The 18,395-nt window shown below is 63.9% G+C and overlaps 1 long non-coding RNA gene across 1 annotated transcript; it reads right to left on the bottom strand.

Moving 5' to 3' along the window:
• Positions 1-10,530: 10,530 nt before the first annotated feature.
• On the bottom strand, positions 10,531-17,301 carry LOC309791866. The gene is made up of 2 exons (XR_014291572.1): positions 13,017-17,301; positions 10,531-12,708 (listed from the first exon to the last, which is right to left on the bottom strand). It is a non-coding gene; the product is annotated as an uncharacterized lncRNA (long non-coding RNA).
• Between the last annotated feature and the right edge of the window lie 1,094 nt (positions 17,302-18,395).

Below are 18,395 nucleotides of genomic sequence, written 5' to 3'. Positions count from 1 at the left end.
GCTCGGACAGGCTGGGGGGCAGAGGCTGCAAAGTCCTCTTGGGGCCGACGAGGAGCTGTTGGGCGCCGGCTACGCCTGGCGGAGGGTCCCGCGGAGCAGCGGCTGGCCCCGGCTGCTCTCGGCGGCCGCGGACCCGGAGGACCCGGCACCCGAGCTCTGCGCTCAGCCTCGGCAGCCGGCTCTTTATGCCGCCAGCGCGGGCCGTGGGCGGCCCCGTCGCCGAGCCGCGGCTCCCATTGGCCCGGGCTCAGGCTCCCCGCCCGCGCTCCCAGCCTGCCGGCCCGCCTCCCCGCGCCCACGCGCGCTCCCGGAGGAGAGAGGACCCACCCCCTGCACACCCGGCGGCGGCGGCGGCGGCGGCGGCAGCGGCGGGGTGACTAATGCGCTCGCACGCACCGCCCCCTCCCTGACCCATTCAACCTGTGGGACCCAGAGACGGTACTGGGAACAGGCCGGCGACGCCCCCCGCCAGCCAGCGCCGGGCAGGGAGGCCCGGTGAGCGCCCCGCTGCCCCCAGCCAGAGGTAAGGAGGAAGCCCCTCCCCCGGGCCTCAGGGTCAGCTTCCTCCTGTGTCTGCTGTGTCCTGACTGGGGCGGGGGGCGGGGGAGCTGGACTCTGCAATCCTGGGCCGCCGGCCGCAGACCTGATCTTGCCCAGTCCGGGGCTGCAGGATGGATGTTCAGCCACAGGTGAGACGTGGCAAAGACCCCGGTATTCAGACCCTCTTTCCCTTGGGCTGAAGACCTCCAGGAGTTTTCATGTGCACACACACTCCCAGGTGTCGGGCGTGAGCTCCCGGACGTGGCCTTGAGCTTCTGTCTATCCCCGCCCCGGGCGCCCTTGCATCCAGGTCCTGGGCTGGTCCTGCGCCCCGGGTAAGGGACAGGCACCCAGGCCTTGGCTCTCCCAGGGCCCCTGGCCTTGGTGTGGGTGTGTGTCGCCTAGGTGGCAGTAGCTGGACAGGACTGCCCCGTGCCCCCCTCTCCCAGGTCTTTGCTGAGGCCCAAGACTTCTCCACTTAATGCCTCCCAGGAAACCTGGCAGGTGCTCTCGGGGCGGGTGGGGGGGGGCCGTGTGGAGGAGACGGAGGGGCCCTCCACCCACCACAGGGTCTAGGCCCTGAATCCCCAGGCCACAGCCCAACCTGTCAGAAGCTCCAAGACCTCTGCTGGGGGGAGAGGGTGCTGGCGGCCTGATGCAGTCAGGAGAGGTAGAGAAGCAAAACACCATAAAAGGAATGGGGCTCCGGAAGCTGAGACTCCCGCGGGAGGGAGGCCCCTTCTGCCTCCCTGGCAACAGTGGTGGGGAGGGGCCCTCCCCCTGGGTCCCCGTCACGATGGGTGTGGGTCCAGGTCCTCTGCTGCTCCATGGGCACAGGTAGCACATACCTGCCCAAGGCCACACACAACCAAGGCCAGTCAAGACCCCCTAGCCCTGCTGCCGGTCTTCTGCCCTTACACGCACACTGCACACTCATCCCCCTCCCCCACAGAGATACTCATAGCTCCCCACCCACCCATCCTCCCCCCGTACAGTCATCTCCGTCCACGCCCACCCCCTCACACCAGGCCTGCCGGCCCCCGGGTCTTGTTAGCACACTCAAGGACACGCGAGTACCCCCACTCTGGAGTCCCCACTCCCTGCCCCCCTTGGAGGCCCCTTCCCTGCCACCCCCTGCCGCTCTCCTGGGAGCACTGCCCCCCAGAGGCAATCTGCCACCTCCTTTCCCTCTCTGAGCTTCCACCCTTGGTGGGGGGAATGTCTCTGGCAGAAACTCCCCCAAAATCGCTCTCCTGGCATTTCTAATTAAAGGCAAGTGGGTGAGCAGAGAGGGGAGGGTGGAGGGGCAGCACGGAGCAGGGAGGGGGAGTCGGGCCAGAAGCTGCGAGAACAGGAGCCCCGGAGCAGGAGACGGCTGCAGGCCCGAGCGTGCGAGCCTGTGTGTAAGATGCCTGTGCGGCAGTGAGCGGGCTGGTCACCGCGGGGCCTGAGTGGAGCCGCGAGCCCGCGACCGTGTCTGGGTGAGCCCAGGCCTGCGTCCGAGGGCCCTGCTCTGGAAAGGCACGCGATGAGCCAGCTGGGCAGGGACCGTGCTTGCACACCCACGTTGTGTGTGCGCACGCGCGTGCACACGCATGCGGTGGGAGTGCCAGAGCCACCACTCGAGTGACCAGGAGCCACCCCTCCACTTCCTCCCACGGTTGACTAAGGCCATGTGGCCCCCGGGGGCCGGCACCCAGACCCAGGAGCCCTGACCAGTGGGCGGCCCAGGCAAGAGACTAGAAGGGGAGGCATCCCCTTTGTGGGGGGAGGCAGGCAGGAGAGGGGATCTTAGGGCAGCCCAGCAGGCAGGGCTGGTCTTGACCCAGACCCTTGGTGGCCCGTCTGCGTGGCCAGCCCAGCCTGATGTGGGGGGGGGGGCACGGCCCAGAGGCTGCATTCTCAAGGCCACGGTGACAGGTGACAGGCCACAGTCGCTGCTCCCGGAACACCTGATCGCTGCCAGCTTTTGCCCCAGAAGCCCTCAGCACACCCCACACTGCAGCCTCAGGCTCCAGGCTTCCACCTCCGCGAAGGGGCCTGGCCAGCTCCCGTGCCTGAGGTGGGGGCTGCCCCCGCCCTGCTCCTCCGTGCCCCCTGCCCGCGGGCAGACTCACCCAAAGCAGGATGACTCAGGGCCACAGGCTGAGCGGGGCAGGTGGAGCGGGGAGCCGAGCCTGGGCCCGGAGGCAGGGGGCCTGGGCTTCCCCAGCTCTCAGAGCCGAGCTGGTCCGCTGCTCCTCAGGCCTGCCAGCTCCTGAGGCCTCGCCTGCCTTAGAAGATGGGGGCTTTGCGGGGAAGGGTAGGCAGGCAGGGTGACCACAGGAGGGTCTGCCAAGCGCTGGGAGCCACGCAGCCCCCATTCCAGCCCCTCTGCCCCTAGGGCTCCGGGCTCCCAGACCCCAGGTGATGCTCTCCTGATGCTAAGATGCTTATTTCGGGGGGTCTCCCCGCAAGTCCACAGCCTCAGGAAACCCACCCCAAACAGAGCCCTGGGTGTCTCCACTTTTCCCGCACAGGCCTCGCCCTCCCAGCAGCTGCTGCCTTCCCAGGGCTGCTCTGTGACCAAGTCCTCCACGACGGGGCTCACACACCGGCCTCTGCAGACCCCTCGATGCTGGCCCCTGGGCCCCCAGAGGTGCTGGAGGTACCCCTCAGCAGGGCAGGACAGGCCGTGCAACCCGAGCTCCCTCCCCGGCCCTCCTGGGGGCCGGAGCTGGCCTGCCCTCGAGCAGGGCCCCGGCCAGAGTCCTGCAACTCCCAGCTTCACATGAGCACCCAGTGCTCGCAGGAGCGCCTTGGGGCAGAGCCCCCGCATCTCCCGCACTGGCGCTCTCCCGGCCCAGCCCCACTGATCACGGCCGCCTGCCCAGGAGCCGCTGTGGCAGCTGCTCGCGGAGGAGAAGCTGGGCCAGGGCGGCTCTCCACCGCTCGCTCTCACCTGACCCTTCCTGCCTGGCTTTGGCCTGGGGTCCCAGTGCCCACCCTCCACATGTACCTACTGCCCGTCCTGCCGCCCAGCGGGACCGTCCTGGGTCACGTGACCTCATTCCATCTCCTCGTGCCCGCCAGGAGCCTGCCAAAGGCACCTCCGGGCCCGGGCGTCCCGGTGCTGCAGGATCTGCCCACCTTGGCTGCAGCTGCTTCTGGCCGCTCGCCTGCCCCGGCTCCCCGCAGCGGGCCGCTCCTCCCTTCGGCCCGAATCCAGGCCTCCCTCGGTTGCTGCTTCCCTCTCGCTGGCTGCGACTCTGGCAACAGGGCCCGTGTCTGCACCTCACAGCTGAGTCGCCAGAGCCTGGAACAGAGCACACATTCGGGATGAGCCGTGGAACGGACAGAGTTATGGGCCCTCCTCCCTCCCTTTCTGGTTGGGGAACATTTGGCCGTTGCCCACCTGAGCCTCAACTTTCCACCTGTAAAATGGGGTGACAGTGCCAGGGCCTGGCATCCAGCGAGGCCGAGTGCTGGTCCTCCTGCCTCACCCGGTCCCCGTCCGAGGACTTCCCCCACCTCGTCCTGCCGACAGCCTCCCGTCAAAGAGTGTCACTTCTGGGACCTAGGAGGTGGGACGTGGTCAGGACCCCCTCCCTGTGGCCCCTCGGGAGGGGCTGCAATGCTACTTCCTTGCTCTGCCCCTGAGGGAGCACTGGGGCCAGGGACGTCTGCGCGGGTCCCGGTGATGAGGGGTGAGCAGAGGCGCTGGGGAGGCCACTGGCAGAAGGGGTCTGAGCCCAGGCAGCTGGGAGGATGCCAGGCCCCCCGCAGGCCTGCCCCGCCCACGGCCGGCGTCCAGCCACCACCCTCCTCTGAGACCACCTGCAGCGGGGCCGGACCTCAGGTAGGGAGAGACAGGGACGGCCGAGGGCCCGGGACACAGGACTTAGAGCTGAGGTCGGGAAAGAGAGCGTCCAGGGGGGAAATGGAGGGGCAGCGAGAGGGAGAGACGCAGGGCTGGCGGGCCGCTGTCTTGGGAGATGTTCTCTCTCATCTCACAGAGTTTCTGCGGGGTGGGGACCCTCCCCAGGCCCTGAGCCGGCAGGTGACACAGCTGGGGTCCCTTTGCCACACCTGCCCGAGATGTCTGCTGCAGCAGAGCGGGCCCTGAGAGACTGCCAGGGCAGAACGGGGAGGGGTCTCAGGAGACCCCGCAGGGCAGGGCACGCGCTGAGCTGAGATGGGAGCTGACCAGGGAGGGGGCTGGGCCCGCCTCGGGGCCATGGGAAGCAGCAGCGCTGGGCCACGGGGAGGGCTCTGAGCGCCCGGAGCCACAGGGACAGTGTTTTTCCCATCCTTGCCCCTCCTCCCGGACTTCCTCCTCTCTCCCGGTTTGGCAGGGTGTCTGCTGCGTCCTGTCCCTGGAACAGGCAGCCTGTTCATTCCGGGCCTCCACACTCCAGACCGTCCTCCCTCCTCCCTCCTGCCTTAGCGCCTCCTGGTCCGGTCTCCAAGGAAAGTTTTGTATTTTTCCGATGATCCTGGCACGGCGGTACCCGACCCGGCTGCTCCTTGCAACCTCCCGGCCAGGGGGCCGAGCCGCGGGGCCCTAGGCACGGGGGTGGGAAGCCCATCCTCAAAGGACCTTCATTCCTCACCACCCCCAGCCATGGTAGAAGGGAAACCAAGGCCCCGAGAGGGTCTGGGGCTGGTCCGAGCCCCTCAGCCGGGAAGCCAGAGCCCGGAAAGGCTGGTGAGAGGATGTGGAGATGGGCCCGCCAGCTCCCGGAGGCGTCGTGAGCACGGTTCACCTCCTGCGTGACTGTAGGTGAGTCCCCTCTGCCCCACCCTTCCCTGGCCTCAGTTTCCTCGTCCATAGAGTGGGTACAGCCACAGCTCTGCCCTGCTCAGCCGTGAGGTGAATCAGCCAATCAAACAGTTCCGGAGCCCGACTTGGCAGGTGCTGAGCAAGGTGCGGTAGCAGGGAAGTGCAGGTCGCCCCATGAAGTAGGGCCATCGCCGCGACCCCACACCATCCCTGGAGGACGCTGGGCTGTGTGTGCCCTAGGCTTGCTGCCTGCTGGGCCACCACCCTTGGCACCGCGGGCACCAGCAGGCCGTGCCTCTGCTCAGAGGCTCAGGCTTCTCAAGGAGCAGCTGCAGTTTCCAGGGTGCCTGCTGGGGCATCAGCGAGGTGAGATGAGGGGAGGGAGGCCGTGTGGCTCCACCGGCAGGGGCTCGGGGTGGAGCCAGGAGGCAGGTGTGAGGGGCAGGAACACTGGACAGGGCTGAGGCCGAGGACACCTCTGTGCATGCTGCTCGCTGGGCGGTCACCCACACGGCATCTGGAGCTAAATGTCCCCTCGGCTTGGCAGGTGCCCTGCCCGGGTCTGCGTGTCCACAGAGCCGGGCCGGGAGTCAGGCACCTGCCCTTCCCCCCCCGCCCCCGCTTCTCCCCAAGGCATTTGCTGTGTCACCTCCTGCAAATCACTTAATCCCTCTGTTCCCGCCATCCTCATCACACAACGGGGGTGGATGGCGGTGGTGGGTGGGGAGGAGGAAAGGGCTGGACCTCTGAGCGCACCATTCCCGCCACAGGAATGCCCTGGCCAGCCTGCCGCCCACCGCCCCTTGTTTAGCTCACAAAGGCCTGCCCAGTTTCGAAACCTAAGCATAGAAGCTCAGCACAGCCTACGTGGGGTCTACCTCTGAGCCAGGGTCACCACCTCCAGGAAGGCTTCCCAGCCTCCCAGTGTTGTGTTAACCCCGTCTTCTGTGAGCCTTGTCCTCCCTCTTACGTGCCCCCCTTGGGGCCCCTGAGCACGGCGTCTTCCTGCGTGTGCCAGTTTATGAGTGTGTTGTGAGTGTGAGTTTGAGAGCGTGTGTGTGTGTGTGTGTGTGTCAGAGTGTGTAAGAGTGTGTGTGCTCGGGTACCTCCTGATCTCTCCAGCCAAGCCGTGCTCCTGCTCGCTGACTGCCAGGCCCTGAGCTTGCTCTGGGCACATGAAGCGGACAGACTCCTGCTTCCTGCCCTGAAGAGTCTCCGGCCAGAGGTGCCCCCATACCCCAAGTGTGCCAGCAGCCCAGAGAGGCCCTGCCAGGCAGGGACAGCCTGAGGGTGAGCAGGGTGACGTGGGTGCCGGGGAGGCCGATGGGCTGGTTTGAGGGCTCTTTAAAGGGTCAGGGATGGGGGGAGAGCCACGGTCCCAGTGTCCGCCGGTGGCCCGGGCCGCCAGGGGTGGGAGGAGCGTGAGGACTCGGCAGCTTGCCTGGGGGGCTGGAGCTGGGCGGCCGCCCCCTCCTCTCCACCCCACTGGGCTCCAGCCAGGCTGCATGTGGCCGCCACCGCCTCCCCGGACGCCCAGGTGGGCCCAGATCGTGCAGCAGGAGCCCCAAGGGTTGCTGGCCCCTCAGCCAGGATGAGTGGTTCTCTGCCAACCGGCTCGGCTGGACGCCCCCGGAGCTGGGTGTTGAGGATGCCCGTGCCAGGGAGGGGGTGGTGGCTGCTGTCCTTCTGTTCCCTGTGTTTCCATTTCCATCTCAGAGCGAGCACGGTGCGCCAGCCTCCACCGCTCACTTCCGGAGCCATAAAAGGAGACAAGTTGAGAATAGCTCGTGTGACGGTGCAAGGAGCTTCCCCACGCAGGTGCAGGCAGCAGGCTGCGGCCAGGAAGGCAGGCTCTGTCCCAGCTCACCCCCGGCCCGCGGTCCCTCCTCCATTCCCTCTGCTGCCTCTCCCTCCCCGCCCTGGGGGCTGGGGCCTGAGCCCCCCGCCCTTCAAGCTGCCTGCCCCACCTGGACATCCCATCCACGCCCACAGGCCACCTGGTCCAGCTGAGGCCTCCCTCCTGGGCTCCTGATCCCACAGCCGCCAACCCGGGTGCCCTGCCCAGCTGCAGGCTCCTGGGCCACCCCAGGCTGGCGTCTTCCCCCACTCCCCCACCCAGCCCTTGGAGGTGGGCACCTCCCTGTCTGCTGTCAGCCTCTCAGACGCCAGGCATGGGCCACGATGATCTTTGGCCCTCGGGGGCCCAGTGTCTGCCGGTCCTCAGCCTCCTGGCCCCAGGTCTCAGTTCGACGTGTCCCCGGGCTGCCCCACAGGGTGCCTCGATGGGCGTCTGTCCCTGGGGCACTGGCCACTCCCTCCGGCTCTGTGCTCTGCCGTTGCTGCAGCGTAGTTCTTACTAACCCTGAACAGAGGGCCTGTGCTTCTGTTCTTCCACGGACCCCGCCAGTTATGCAGCTGGTGCCACCTGCCAGGGTCCCCTTCTTGGTTCTGGGGTCTCTCTGGAAAGAGGGTCAACACAGAGGTGTGCGGGAGAAGGGGCCCCACTGTGTGCCGAGCATTTCCCTGCGCCTTGGAACAGGCTGGGCAAACCATCATTGTCACCCATGTTGCAGATGAGGAACTTGAGGTGAAGAGAGGGTGGGGAATGTGCTTGGGGAACCAGCTGGTGAGCAAATGACCGAGACTCCTGGCCCTGAGGCCGATCCTGTCTGACTGTCCACTGCCATCGGCCACTGTCAAAGTCCAGGGTCGGGCTACCTCTGCGCCTCAGTTTCTTCAGCTGATGGGGAATGGTTGCCCCTCGGACGTTCAGGGTGGGGGGCGGGTGAGAGGACCCCTGACCCGCACGCCTTGTTCCCAACCCACGTCCCCTCTTCTGCATCCTTGATCCTAAGATCCGTGTCCAGGCACCTGCCTTACCAGGGGGTGGCAGTGACGTCTGGAAGTGCTCCCTAGGGTGGGGGGGCTGCCGCGCCAGGTGGCTGGGGGAGCTCAGGGAGAGTGATGACGTCTCGGACATTTGCCTTCCCTACCACACGCTGGCACTGTCCCTCTTCCTGGTTTGGGGGTGCCTGTCTGATCCCCACAAGCCAGTATAGACCCCGGAGGCCCGCACAGACCACTAGGCTCCTTCCGCCATCCTGGCACAGCGCCCGCCTCCTCCTGTCCCCCCCTCCCTCCCCTGGCTGAGCTCCAGCGGGCTGTTAGCCACCAGCTGGCCCAGGAGACCGTGACGTCCCAAGAGTCAGGAATTGCCTGAGATGGCCGAGGAGCTGGGTGCACAGCCCAGACTGCCATGGGTGTCCCCGCCCTCACCCCACTTCATGGATTCTTCTAAACACACCCTGCTCCCTGGCCACGCAGACTGGGCATCAGGCCCTGGGGTGGGGGCGGGGCAGCACATCAGAGGACGGGCCCCTAAGAGAAGGCCCGGCACCAGAACCAGGGCTGGGGGGCCGCAGGCTCAGGCCGGGTTGGGCCTCAGAGCGAGGAAGGGTAGAGCCAGCCGTCCTGGGGGTCGGCGCTGCCCACCAGCTCTGGAAGCAGGCCCGCCCCGCCCCCTGCTGGCGCCGGCCCATGACTGCCCTGTGGACAGGTGTCCTCCGTGGAGGTGCCGCCCTTGCCCCTCAGCTGGAGGTGAGGGGGCTCTGGGACCCCTCAGGTCTCGGGCGGAGGCAGGGGTGGACTCCAAGGCCCTCCCCGCCGCGGCCCACTCGCCCAGACCCACGGCCGCCCCGCCCCCTGCTCCCCTCCTGCCTGGGTCCCCGCCTGGTGCTCTCCCGCCACCCCTGCCTCGCTCTCTCCCTCTGTCCGGTCTCTGAATCCAGGCCTGGTGCCCACTGGCCCGGCCCCTCAGCCCTCCTGCAGACGGTGGTCTTTGTCACCCCTGTCCTTGTCCACTCAGAAGGAGACCAGGCCCTCCAGGGTGCGTTGCATCTAGGGCTGCGGGACAAACCACGGGGCGGAGAGGAGAGGAGGGGCAGGTGGGGAGGCCTGGATGCGGCCTCTGGGGGCGGAGGTCTGAGCCCCAGCCCGGAGGTCGGGGTGGGGTTTCAGGGCCCTGAGCTGAGAAACGGGGGCCTTTCCACAGACCCCCGGCCCAGCCCCCAGCAGGCATCCGCAGGCCCGCAGGTCCACTCCTGTAATGGCCCCAAACACCCGTCCTCCTGGAGAGGGTGGGAGACGCTGAGACCGACTGGGGGCTGCTCCACACCCTCTGCCCTGACGGCGCCGCCCATCCCAGAACCAGGTTGTCCCCAGGGCCCTGTGTACCCCCAACAGGTGGGGTTTGGGGCCTTGGCTCCCTCACACCCAGGTTGGGGCAGATACTGGGGAGCCTCGGGGAGGAGTTGAGACACCCCTAGACACTGGTCTCTCCCCTGCAGAGTCAGGACTCCCACACGTTGCCCTCCCTCCCAGGCCCTCCTCCCAGCCCAGCTCGGCCCCAGGACCTATCCGAGCCAGCCCGTCACCCAGCAACTTACCGCCTACCACCTGCTTCCATGGGCAGGGGCAGCTTGGGGAGCCGTCCATCTCCTGCTACCCTAGCCCCTGCCGGGGGAGCAAAGTGGAAACGGGCCCTCCATTTACAGCCTAAGCACCACACAAGGAAGCCACATTCCCCGAACTGGGCAGGCGCTGCATTTTTCTAAATAAACATAAAATGCCACGCCAGGAGCCCACAGGATCTCAGTGTCCCCCCTGGCAAGATGAGAGTGAGCCTGGGGAGGTGGGAGGTGGTATCCTGGAGGGCCGTCCCAGGCAGGCCTGCAGGCTCACGTGCCATCTGTGTTACCCCTCACCATCCTTAGCAAGAGGCACTCAAGTGACACCCATGGCCCACAGTCCAGACTCTGAATTCTGAGAGTCCCACTTGCAAGTTGTGTAATCATTGTCACACCACTTTCTCCATGGCCACCACCACCCCACCCACCACCACCATCACCACCATCATCATCATCACCACCGTCATCACCACCATCACCATCACCATCATCACCACCATCATCATCATCACCACCGTCATCATCACCATCATCATCATCATCATCACCATCATCATCACCATCATCATCACCATCATCATCATCATCATCATCATCATCATCACCATCATCATCACCATCACCACCATCACCACCATCATCAACATCATCATCACCATCACCACCACCATCATCATCACCACCTCCATCACCACCATCACCCTCACCATCCCCACTGTCTCAGTCAGCTCAGAACCCTGCAACAAAATACCACAGACCAGGTGGCTTAAACAACAGACGTTTATTTCTCACAGTTCTGGAGGCTGGGAAGTCCAATATAAGGGTGCCAGCCCATTAGGTTTCTGGGAAGAGCTCTCTTGGCGATTAGATGGCTGTCTTCTTGAAGTGTTCTCACAGGGCCTTTTCTTGGCTTGTGAGAAAGAGAGACACTGAGAGTGATCATCCTCCTCTGATACAGGCATTAGTCCTATCAGATTAGGGCCCCACTCTCATGACCTCCTCTTACCATAATTACCTCCTAAACGCCCTATCTCCAAACACTGTCCTGCTGGGGTTAGGGCTTCGTCACATGACTCTGGGCAGGGGGACACAATCCAGTCCACAGCACCCACCACCCCGAACATCACCACCACCGTTAAAACCACCACGACCACCATCCCCACGAGCTCCTCACTGCCCCGCTTTCAGCACCAGCACCCTTGCCACCATGCTACCTTCATCCCCGCCTTCCTCCACCCGGGCTGCTCTGAACAGAATACCACCGACGGGGTGGCTCCAAACAACAGAAATTTACTTCACACCGTTCTGGAGGCTGGAAGTCCAAGGTCAGGGTGGTAGGGTTCTGGTGAAAGCCCTCTTCTTGGTTGTGGACTGCAGACCTCACTGTGTCCTCACGTGACGGAAGGGGCGAGGGGGCTCTCGGGGTCTCTTTTTTAAGGGCTTTAATCCAAATCAGGGCTCCGCCCTCATAACCTGATCACCTCTCAAAGCCCCCACCTACAAATACCATCACCTTAGGGGTTAGGATTTCAGCAGTTAAATGTGGGGGCGGGTATACGAACATCCAGACCATAGCAACCCCCATCACCAGCATCCTCATCCACTACCACTATTACTGCCACCTCTACCACACCCCCCCATCATAACCGTGACCTCCACCACCAACCATCCCCACTCCCGCCGTCCTCTGCACCCCCCATCACTCCTGTCACCACCCTCAAAGCCACCACCTCCACTGCGCACAATACATACAACCATCGCCACTGTCACTGTGTCCCGCCGTCTCCTCTCCGCCCCCTGTAACCACTGCACCCCACCGTCATTCCCAGCACCGCCATCGACATCACTATGACCGCCTTCACCATCCACATGACCACCCTGACCTGCCTGCCCTCTGGCTGGCGGTGCACTTCACCGATGAAGAGTGAGGGCCTTGAGGGAGGCAGACCTGGGCTCAAATTCCAGTCGTGCTCATTATTGTGGCCACGGCACTTGAACCCACCTTCCTAATTGGAGAAAAGGAGCTCACCGTCCAACTCCAGACCGTTGCTTCCTGTAAGGACAACTCTGCCCTCTGGGGGTTAGTGGGCGGCTGTCTGTCCAGGTGGCCCCATCCCCAACCCCCCAGGAGAGTCTCCAAGGGGTGTCTGAATCATGGGATGACAGCTGTGACCCAGTGGTCGGGCGAGGCCCTGTCGTCAAGTGTCTGGAAGATTCCGCTTTGTCGGACAGGTCAGATGCAACTGCAGCGTGGGCAGCTCGCAGACCCGGGGCAGGGCGCGGGGAGCACCGTGTTCGCCCTCAAAAGAGCGTGGCTTCCAGCCCCCATTCTTGCAAACAAGCTGGGAGGACCTTTCTGTCACTAAAGAAGAAAGTCCCTTCCTGTGAGAACCAGAGCTGAGGGCGTGGTGAACTTCGAAGCGTTTGCTGAAATACCCATTTCGTGTTCTGACGTCCGACCTTCAGTCCTCTCAGTGAGAAACCACTGAACAAGGACCAGTGCTGCTTGGGGTGGAAGTGACAGTGGGGCCGCGGGAGGCGAGGAGACGGGCACTGAACTGGGCCAGCCGGCACTGCAAGCTCTAACCCTTAGCTGCCGCCCCACGGTCTCATCCAGGCCTCCAGCTGGGGCGTAGCAGCAGCTGTCCACCCCCGGCCCAGGCTGCTTTGCCAGCCTGGTGCCCAGCAGCATCTCTCTGGCGGCCCAGGACCACCAGGCCTGAGCCTCAATGCCGAGGTCACCACGCCTGCTGGCTGGGCCCCCCTTCTAGGATGGCAGGGCAGCCCAGACACCCGCGTCTAGTGGACGGCGGCAACTCAAGGCCTTGTGGAATCTGCTGCAGAGCCTCCCGAGGACATCTGGACTCCTTTTTCGCAGTTAGGAAGAATCGGTCAGTGGAGTGGCTGGCTCACGGGGAGCCCAGTGACATCACTGCTCTGCTTTATTAATAAAATGAGGGAACAGATGCCCACTCGCTGGAGACTGCAGCCGAGCCTCCTTCTCAGAGGAGAATCTTGGGGCCCAAGCTGCTTCCCAAGCTAACGGATCCCTCCTTAGACCCCTCTTCCGGCCGCCCCCTACCCCCGGCCCTCTCTCGCCCTCCTTCTCCGTTTCTCCGTCTGCTGCCAGTGGGGCCTCAGCCCCCCACTAGCTGTCGGCCAGGCTGCAGGTATGCTGCTCGTGGCAGAGAGATGGAGAGCAAGCCTGGAGGATACAGGGTCAGGACCTGGACCCAGGGCCACCTCACCGTTGCTCCGTGGGGTCCTGATCTGGAAGTGGGGAGCAGGGCCTCCTCCAGGCCTTGTTGGGGAACTGCAGGGTTGCGGGAAGTCCGGGCACAGGCCCCCACTCCTGCCAGGTCCAGACGTAAAAGCCGGGGTCCGTCTTCTCCACTGCAGTGAGGCCCCGCCCACCCTCGTGATGGCCAGTGTCTCGGTGTCTGGAGGCCTGCACTCACGTCGCAGCCTTGGGGAACAAGGGCACAGGGCCTGCCCATCGCCCGCTCCCCAGCCCCTCACTCCTCACACCTCTGTCCCCCAATCCCCACCTTCAGAGGTTCCCCGGGACACCACAGCGTGGCAGAAGGGTCCCCAACAGGCAGGTCCCGCCCCCTCCAGGACACTGGCCTTTTGCTCTCACAGGCCTCTTCTGGCCTCTCACTGTCCCCCTGGGAAGCTCTCTCAGCCTGTGACTCCCAGCCCCTGGGCTCCACCGGTGTCTGTCTGCGGGCCCGTGGAGGTGGGACCTGTGTCTGAGTGAGCACAGGGCCAGGCTGGAGAGAGAAGGAAGTTCCCTGCCCCTGCAGGATGCCCCTGGGGGGCTCTCTGGGCCCCTCCCCACCGCAAAGCCTACAGCCTGACTTCTGCAGCCAGAGGCCACTGGCCCCAGCTGGTGATGGGAGGGGCCAGAGCCCAGGTCCCTGGAGAGGGAGGGGCAGCTGGCTGCTGGGCCCCCAGGCCCCATGGTCTCTGCAAATGGGGCTGGAAGGGTCTCGGCTCTGGGCCCTGCGTGTGCCTGCCCACCAGATGGCCAGGGCCTGGCGCAGCCCTGATGCTCCCCCAGGAGCCGCCTGGACCAGCTGGGGTCTGCACTTGGGCGAGCCCAGCTCTGACACTCACACCTCCCCCGCCCTGCAGTGAGTCAGCTTCACAGTCACTCTCCACCCCCGGGAGACTGTCACCCAGAATCTGGAACCGCACTGCACCTGGAGTTGGGGCAGAGGCGGAGGAGGGGGAGTGTTGTGACCACAGAGAGCCCTGAGTCACATGTGGGGGAGGAGGGAGGAGGTCAGCAGAGGCTCTTGCCTGCCCCCAGGAGAGGAGTGAAACCTACACAGGGCTCCAGGCTCCCTGGTTTTGCCCTCCTTATGAGCTAAGGGAACATGGGGGCCAGGCTGAGGGCTCAGTGTGGGGCCAGGGCCAGGGCTCAGCGTGGGACCAGGGTCAGCGCTGAGAGTGTGACCACGGCCAGGGCTCAGCATGTGACCAGGGCCAGGGCTCAGCGTGGGACCAGGGCCAGGGCTCAGCGTGGGACCAGGGCCAGGGCTCAGCGTGGGACCAGGGCCAGGGCTCAGGGTGTGACCAGAGTCAGGGCTCAGCGTGGAACCAGGGCCAGGGCTCAGCGTGGAACCAGGGCAAGGGCTCAGCTTGTGACCAGGGTCAGGGCTCAGCGTGTGACCAGGGCCAGAGCTCAGCGTGGGACCAGGGTCAGGGCTCAGAGTGTGACCAGGGCCAGGCTCAGCGTGGGACCAGGGTCAGGGTTCACCCTGGCCAAGCACAGCAGATCCCTGGGTCCTGGCTGATCAGGAACCTTCCAGCTCCTTCAAGCCTCTAGGCTGGGGCCGCCTACACTCCCTCATGAGCCCAGCAGAGGGCACTGTGCAGCCCCTGAAGACTGAACAAAGGAAGACCCTGGTCTGGAAGGGTCTGGGAGGGTGCCACAACCCCCTGCAGTTTCCACATCCACACCCCCCTTGGCCCCAGGCTGGAAGACGGTCCCTGGAGAGGGTGCGTCAGAGGGGTGACAACCACACCTCACAGCCTGGCCTCTGCCAGTGAAACCCAGACCCCAGGAGCTACCCTGGGGCCCCCACCCTGCTGGGCCTCTGGCTCCTCTTCTCACTGGGGCTGCTCAGACAAGAAGCAGGATTCGGTTCCAGAGCCCAGTTCCCAGGCCCTAGCCAGCGCGACGGGCTTTTTGCGCCTGCTCATGTGTCAGAGGGATGTGGCCATTCCCCCACCGAGTCTGGGGTATCCAGCCCACTCTTCCAGCATTGCCCAAGAATCCCCTTCTGCCCAAAGTCCAGAGCGGCGGCCATACTGACCGGGTGTCACACAGCGGGAAGTCTGCAGTCTGGGGCAGGCCTCGGGACCCCTCCGTGAAATGGGGCCATCACAGGGACAGGCGCCACGTCCACCCGCGAAGGCCTGTGCCCCCCGTAGGCCCGGTTGGGTAGGAGAGGCGGCAGGCAGCAGCGGTGGCTCGGGAGGGCTCAGGGCCCAGCGCCCCGACATCCAACCACGACGGAGCAGCTGCTACTCCCGCCTCGGCCTTCCTTTCTGGGCAGTGGGTGAGACTGTCCCACGTGGCTCTGAGACCGTCCATCTTCTTCATTCTTTTCATCCTATTCTTTGAATGGCATCAATCTCGAGCACTATCAAGATCACTAATTCTTCTATTAGTTCACATCTACTGTACAGCCCTTCCAGTGAATTTTTCATCTGTTGTTTCGACTCTGGAATTTCCATGGTTTTTTTTTTAAGAGGAATTTTTTTTTTTAATACTTGTATTAAGGTGTCATCTGTCTATTCTTAATTAAGATAGCTGAGTTTCCTTTAAGATGGCCACAGAAGCAGGGTGTGTTTTTTGACCACGCCCCGCGGCATGTGGGATCTTAGCTCCCTGACCAGGGATCGAACCCGTGCCCCCTGCAGTGGAAGCGCGGAGTCCTAACCACTGGACCGCCAGGGAAGTCCCTCCAGGTTTTTTAAAATAACTTTGTTTATAATCTTTTTATAGATACTCTCTACTTGATACTTTCCTTTCTTTTTCCCCCTTTACTTCTTTAATCATGGTTTCCTTTCTTTCTCTGACCACATTTGTAAAGGCCAATTTGAAGTCTTTTCCTGTTAAATCCAACATCTCACTCTCTGAGGCAGTATCCATTGCCTGCTTTTTGGTAACAATACGGTATGTGGCCGTAATTTCCTGTTAAATCCAACATCTCACTCTCTGAGGCAGTATCCATTGCCTGCTTTTTGGTAACAATACGGTATGTGGCCGTATTTTCCTGTTTCTTTGCACGTTTGTAATTTTTGGTTGGAAACTGATCCTTTTAGGAAATATATCGTACCGACTCTGGGTACTGGTCACCCCAAACTGGGACTTGTTTGCTTGTTTTGTGTCTGGCTGGCTGGGTCATCTTAGTGGCTCCCCTGCAGCCCCCGACGGAGCCCCCAATGCTCCTTCTCAGGGGTGCGGCCTCCAGCAGGCCCACACTCCGCCCACCTCCCACCCCTGGCAGTGGTTTTGCCAAAGCTCTGTGTGGTCCCTACCCACAGCCAGTTGTTAAGTTCCACTCACAGCTGGCTGACTGCTCTGTTGTTTTTAACAATGCCCTGGGTGTAAGCTGCTTCTCAGACCAATCCAGTCAAATTTGGCTCCTTTGAAGGAATAGATACTGAGATCAGTGCTTGAGATTTTTCCCCTGACCCACAGACAGCCTACAGTTTAGCCTGCATCACCAGTAAATCTATCAACCTCCTCCCACTGGCCTTTCTCCATGACGTCCGGTTTCTGACAGCAGCCTTAGGCTTGCACTTCTCCACACTCTGCAGCCAACGAAGTCAGCCCCTTAGCAGAGGGGCTAGGAGCTCTGTCCCACGGCCCACTCCTCCCCGGGAAGAGCCTCTGAGCACAGCTCTGGGGCTGGGGGTGAGTGACAGCCCTGCTTCCGGAGCTGAGTGGTAGGTGGAAGGGGCAGCAATCCAGGCCTCCCGGGCCTGCCACGCAGGTGGAGCACCCTCACCCACAACCTGGGCTCCCCTCAGCAACGTGCCCCGCGTCCTCACAGACACGGCGTCTGCGACCCGGGAACGCAACTGCCGGACAGGGCGGCCGCCCCAGCAGCCCTTCTCGGGAGACCTGTGCTCCCTGGAAGCAGGACAGGGACTTTGTCTGACCACCCTCTGGCCTCAAGCTGAGCCCAACGCCCAGCACGCGGCAGGTGCTGAGCAACGCTACGCATGGCTGAAACAGAAGCACGTTTACGAACCAAGAAAACCCACTGAAGCTGGTGCCTGTGGATGCCTCCTCCCTGGGGCTGCCCAGGCGGGTCCTGTTTGCCCAAAATTCTGCTGCCCCTGTGCCACAGCCTCCCAGGAACAGAAGCAGCGTGTGTCCCTGCCACCGACCTCCATCCCTCCAGAAACATCTGCTACGGTGGCCCCGAGCTGCCTCCAAAGGGCTCTGCCTTCCGACCTGGGTAATCCTGGCCAAAAAAGGTCCAAGCAGAGGCTGGAACTGCCTGCCTTCCTTTCTTCATTCATCTGCCCACCACCCACCCACCCTCCAATCCCCCCTACCCCACCACCCGGCCCACCAGAGGTGTGAGTACTACCACGTGGACACGCCCAGGGCAGGGCCTCAGCTGCCTCCCCCCGCCCCCGCCCCCCCCGCAGGAAACACTGGTGAGGCGGGGCGGTTCACCCCAGACCCCTACGCAGGCTCAGCCTTCCCCAACTGGATGACCTCCAGGACCTCCCACACTGTGGGTCTAACCTGGGGTGTCTGCAGACCCCCCAGCACTGGGGAGCAGGCACTGCAGGCAGCAGATCCAAAGCAAAAGAGACTGTGAAGGACCACCGACCCACCCAGCCCCCTGGCAGATGCCTGCATTCCATCTACAACCTGCGAGTCCAGCCTCTGCTCGGCCAGGCTCAGGCAAGGGGCAACCCCGGCAGAGGCTGCCTGTCCTGAGTCAGGGGCCCCAGGCCTCCCAGCAGACTCTGGTCTCCTCTCCCTGGATCCCGGCACTGCGGGCAGTGCCCAGGAACGGTCCCTTATCCACCACAGGCAGGGCTGACAACTGCTGCCCGTCCAGCTCTGGGGACGCCCCGATTCCTCCCGCGTTGGGAAGGAGAGGCTGAGGACACGGTGAGGCCGCAGGCGGCTTCCTCCCAGCTCGGGGTCTGCCAAGTCGTGTTGACCACCGCGAAGGGGGAAGGTCAAGGTGGGCAAACAGACCGGAAGGGGCCCGCAGAGTCCCGACAGGGACGACTCCGGGCTTATCCCAGGGCACCGGTGCTGCCTGCCTGGGGTGGGAGGAGTGTGCGCCACTCCCGCTGTGCCTGAGCTCGTGGCCCCTGCAGGGTGAGCAGGGGGCTTGGAAGAGGCTCTGCCAGCGGGACAGAGACCCCACTGCCCCTGGGGGTTTCAGGAGAGGAGACAGAGGGGCCGATGCACGGGCGGATGAGGCGGCCTTCCCACCCAGCTCCGATTTCGCACCCAGTCCAGTGGGGCCCCCAAGACTGTTCAGGAAAGATTCTGAGACCAGAACATTCTGACCCCTTGAGCCTCTCAGAAACTGGATGGTGAGTGAAGAGCAAAGCCCCAGGGGTGGGCACCC

This window comes from Mesoplodon mirus (assembly GCF_964341445.2).
Source record: "Mesoplodon mirus genome assembly, chromosome: 16".
In the NCBI taxonomy this organism is placed as follows: Eukaryota; Metazoa; Chordata; class Mammalia; order Artiodactyla; family Ziphiidae; genus Mesoplodon; species Mesoplodon mirus.
The sequence above is the reverse complement of the archived record's forward strand: the minus strand, read 5'-3'. Positions and strand labels throughout refer to the sequence as shown.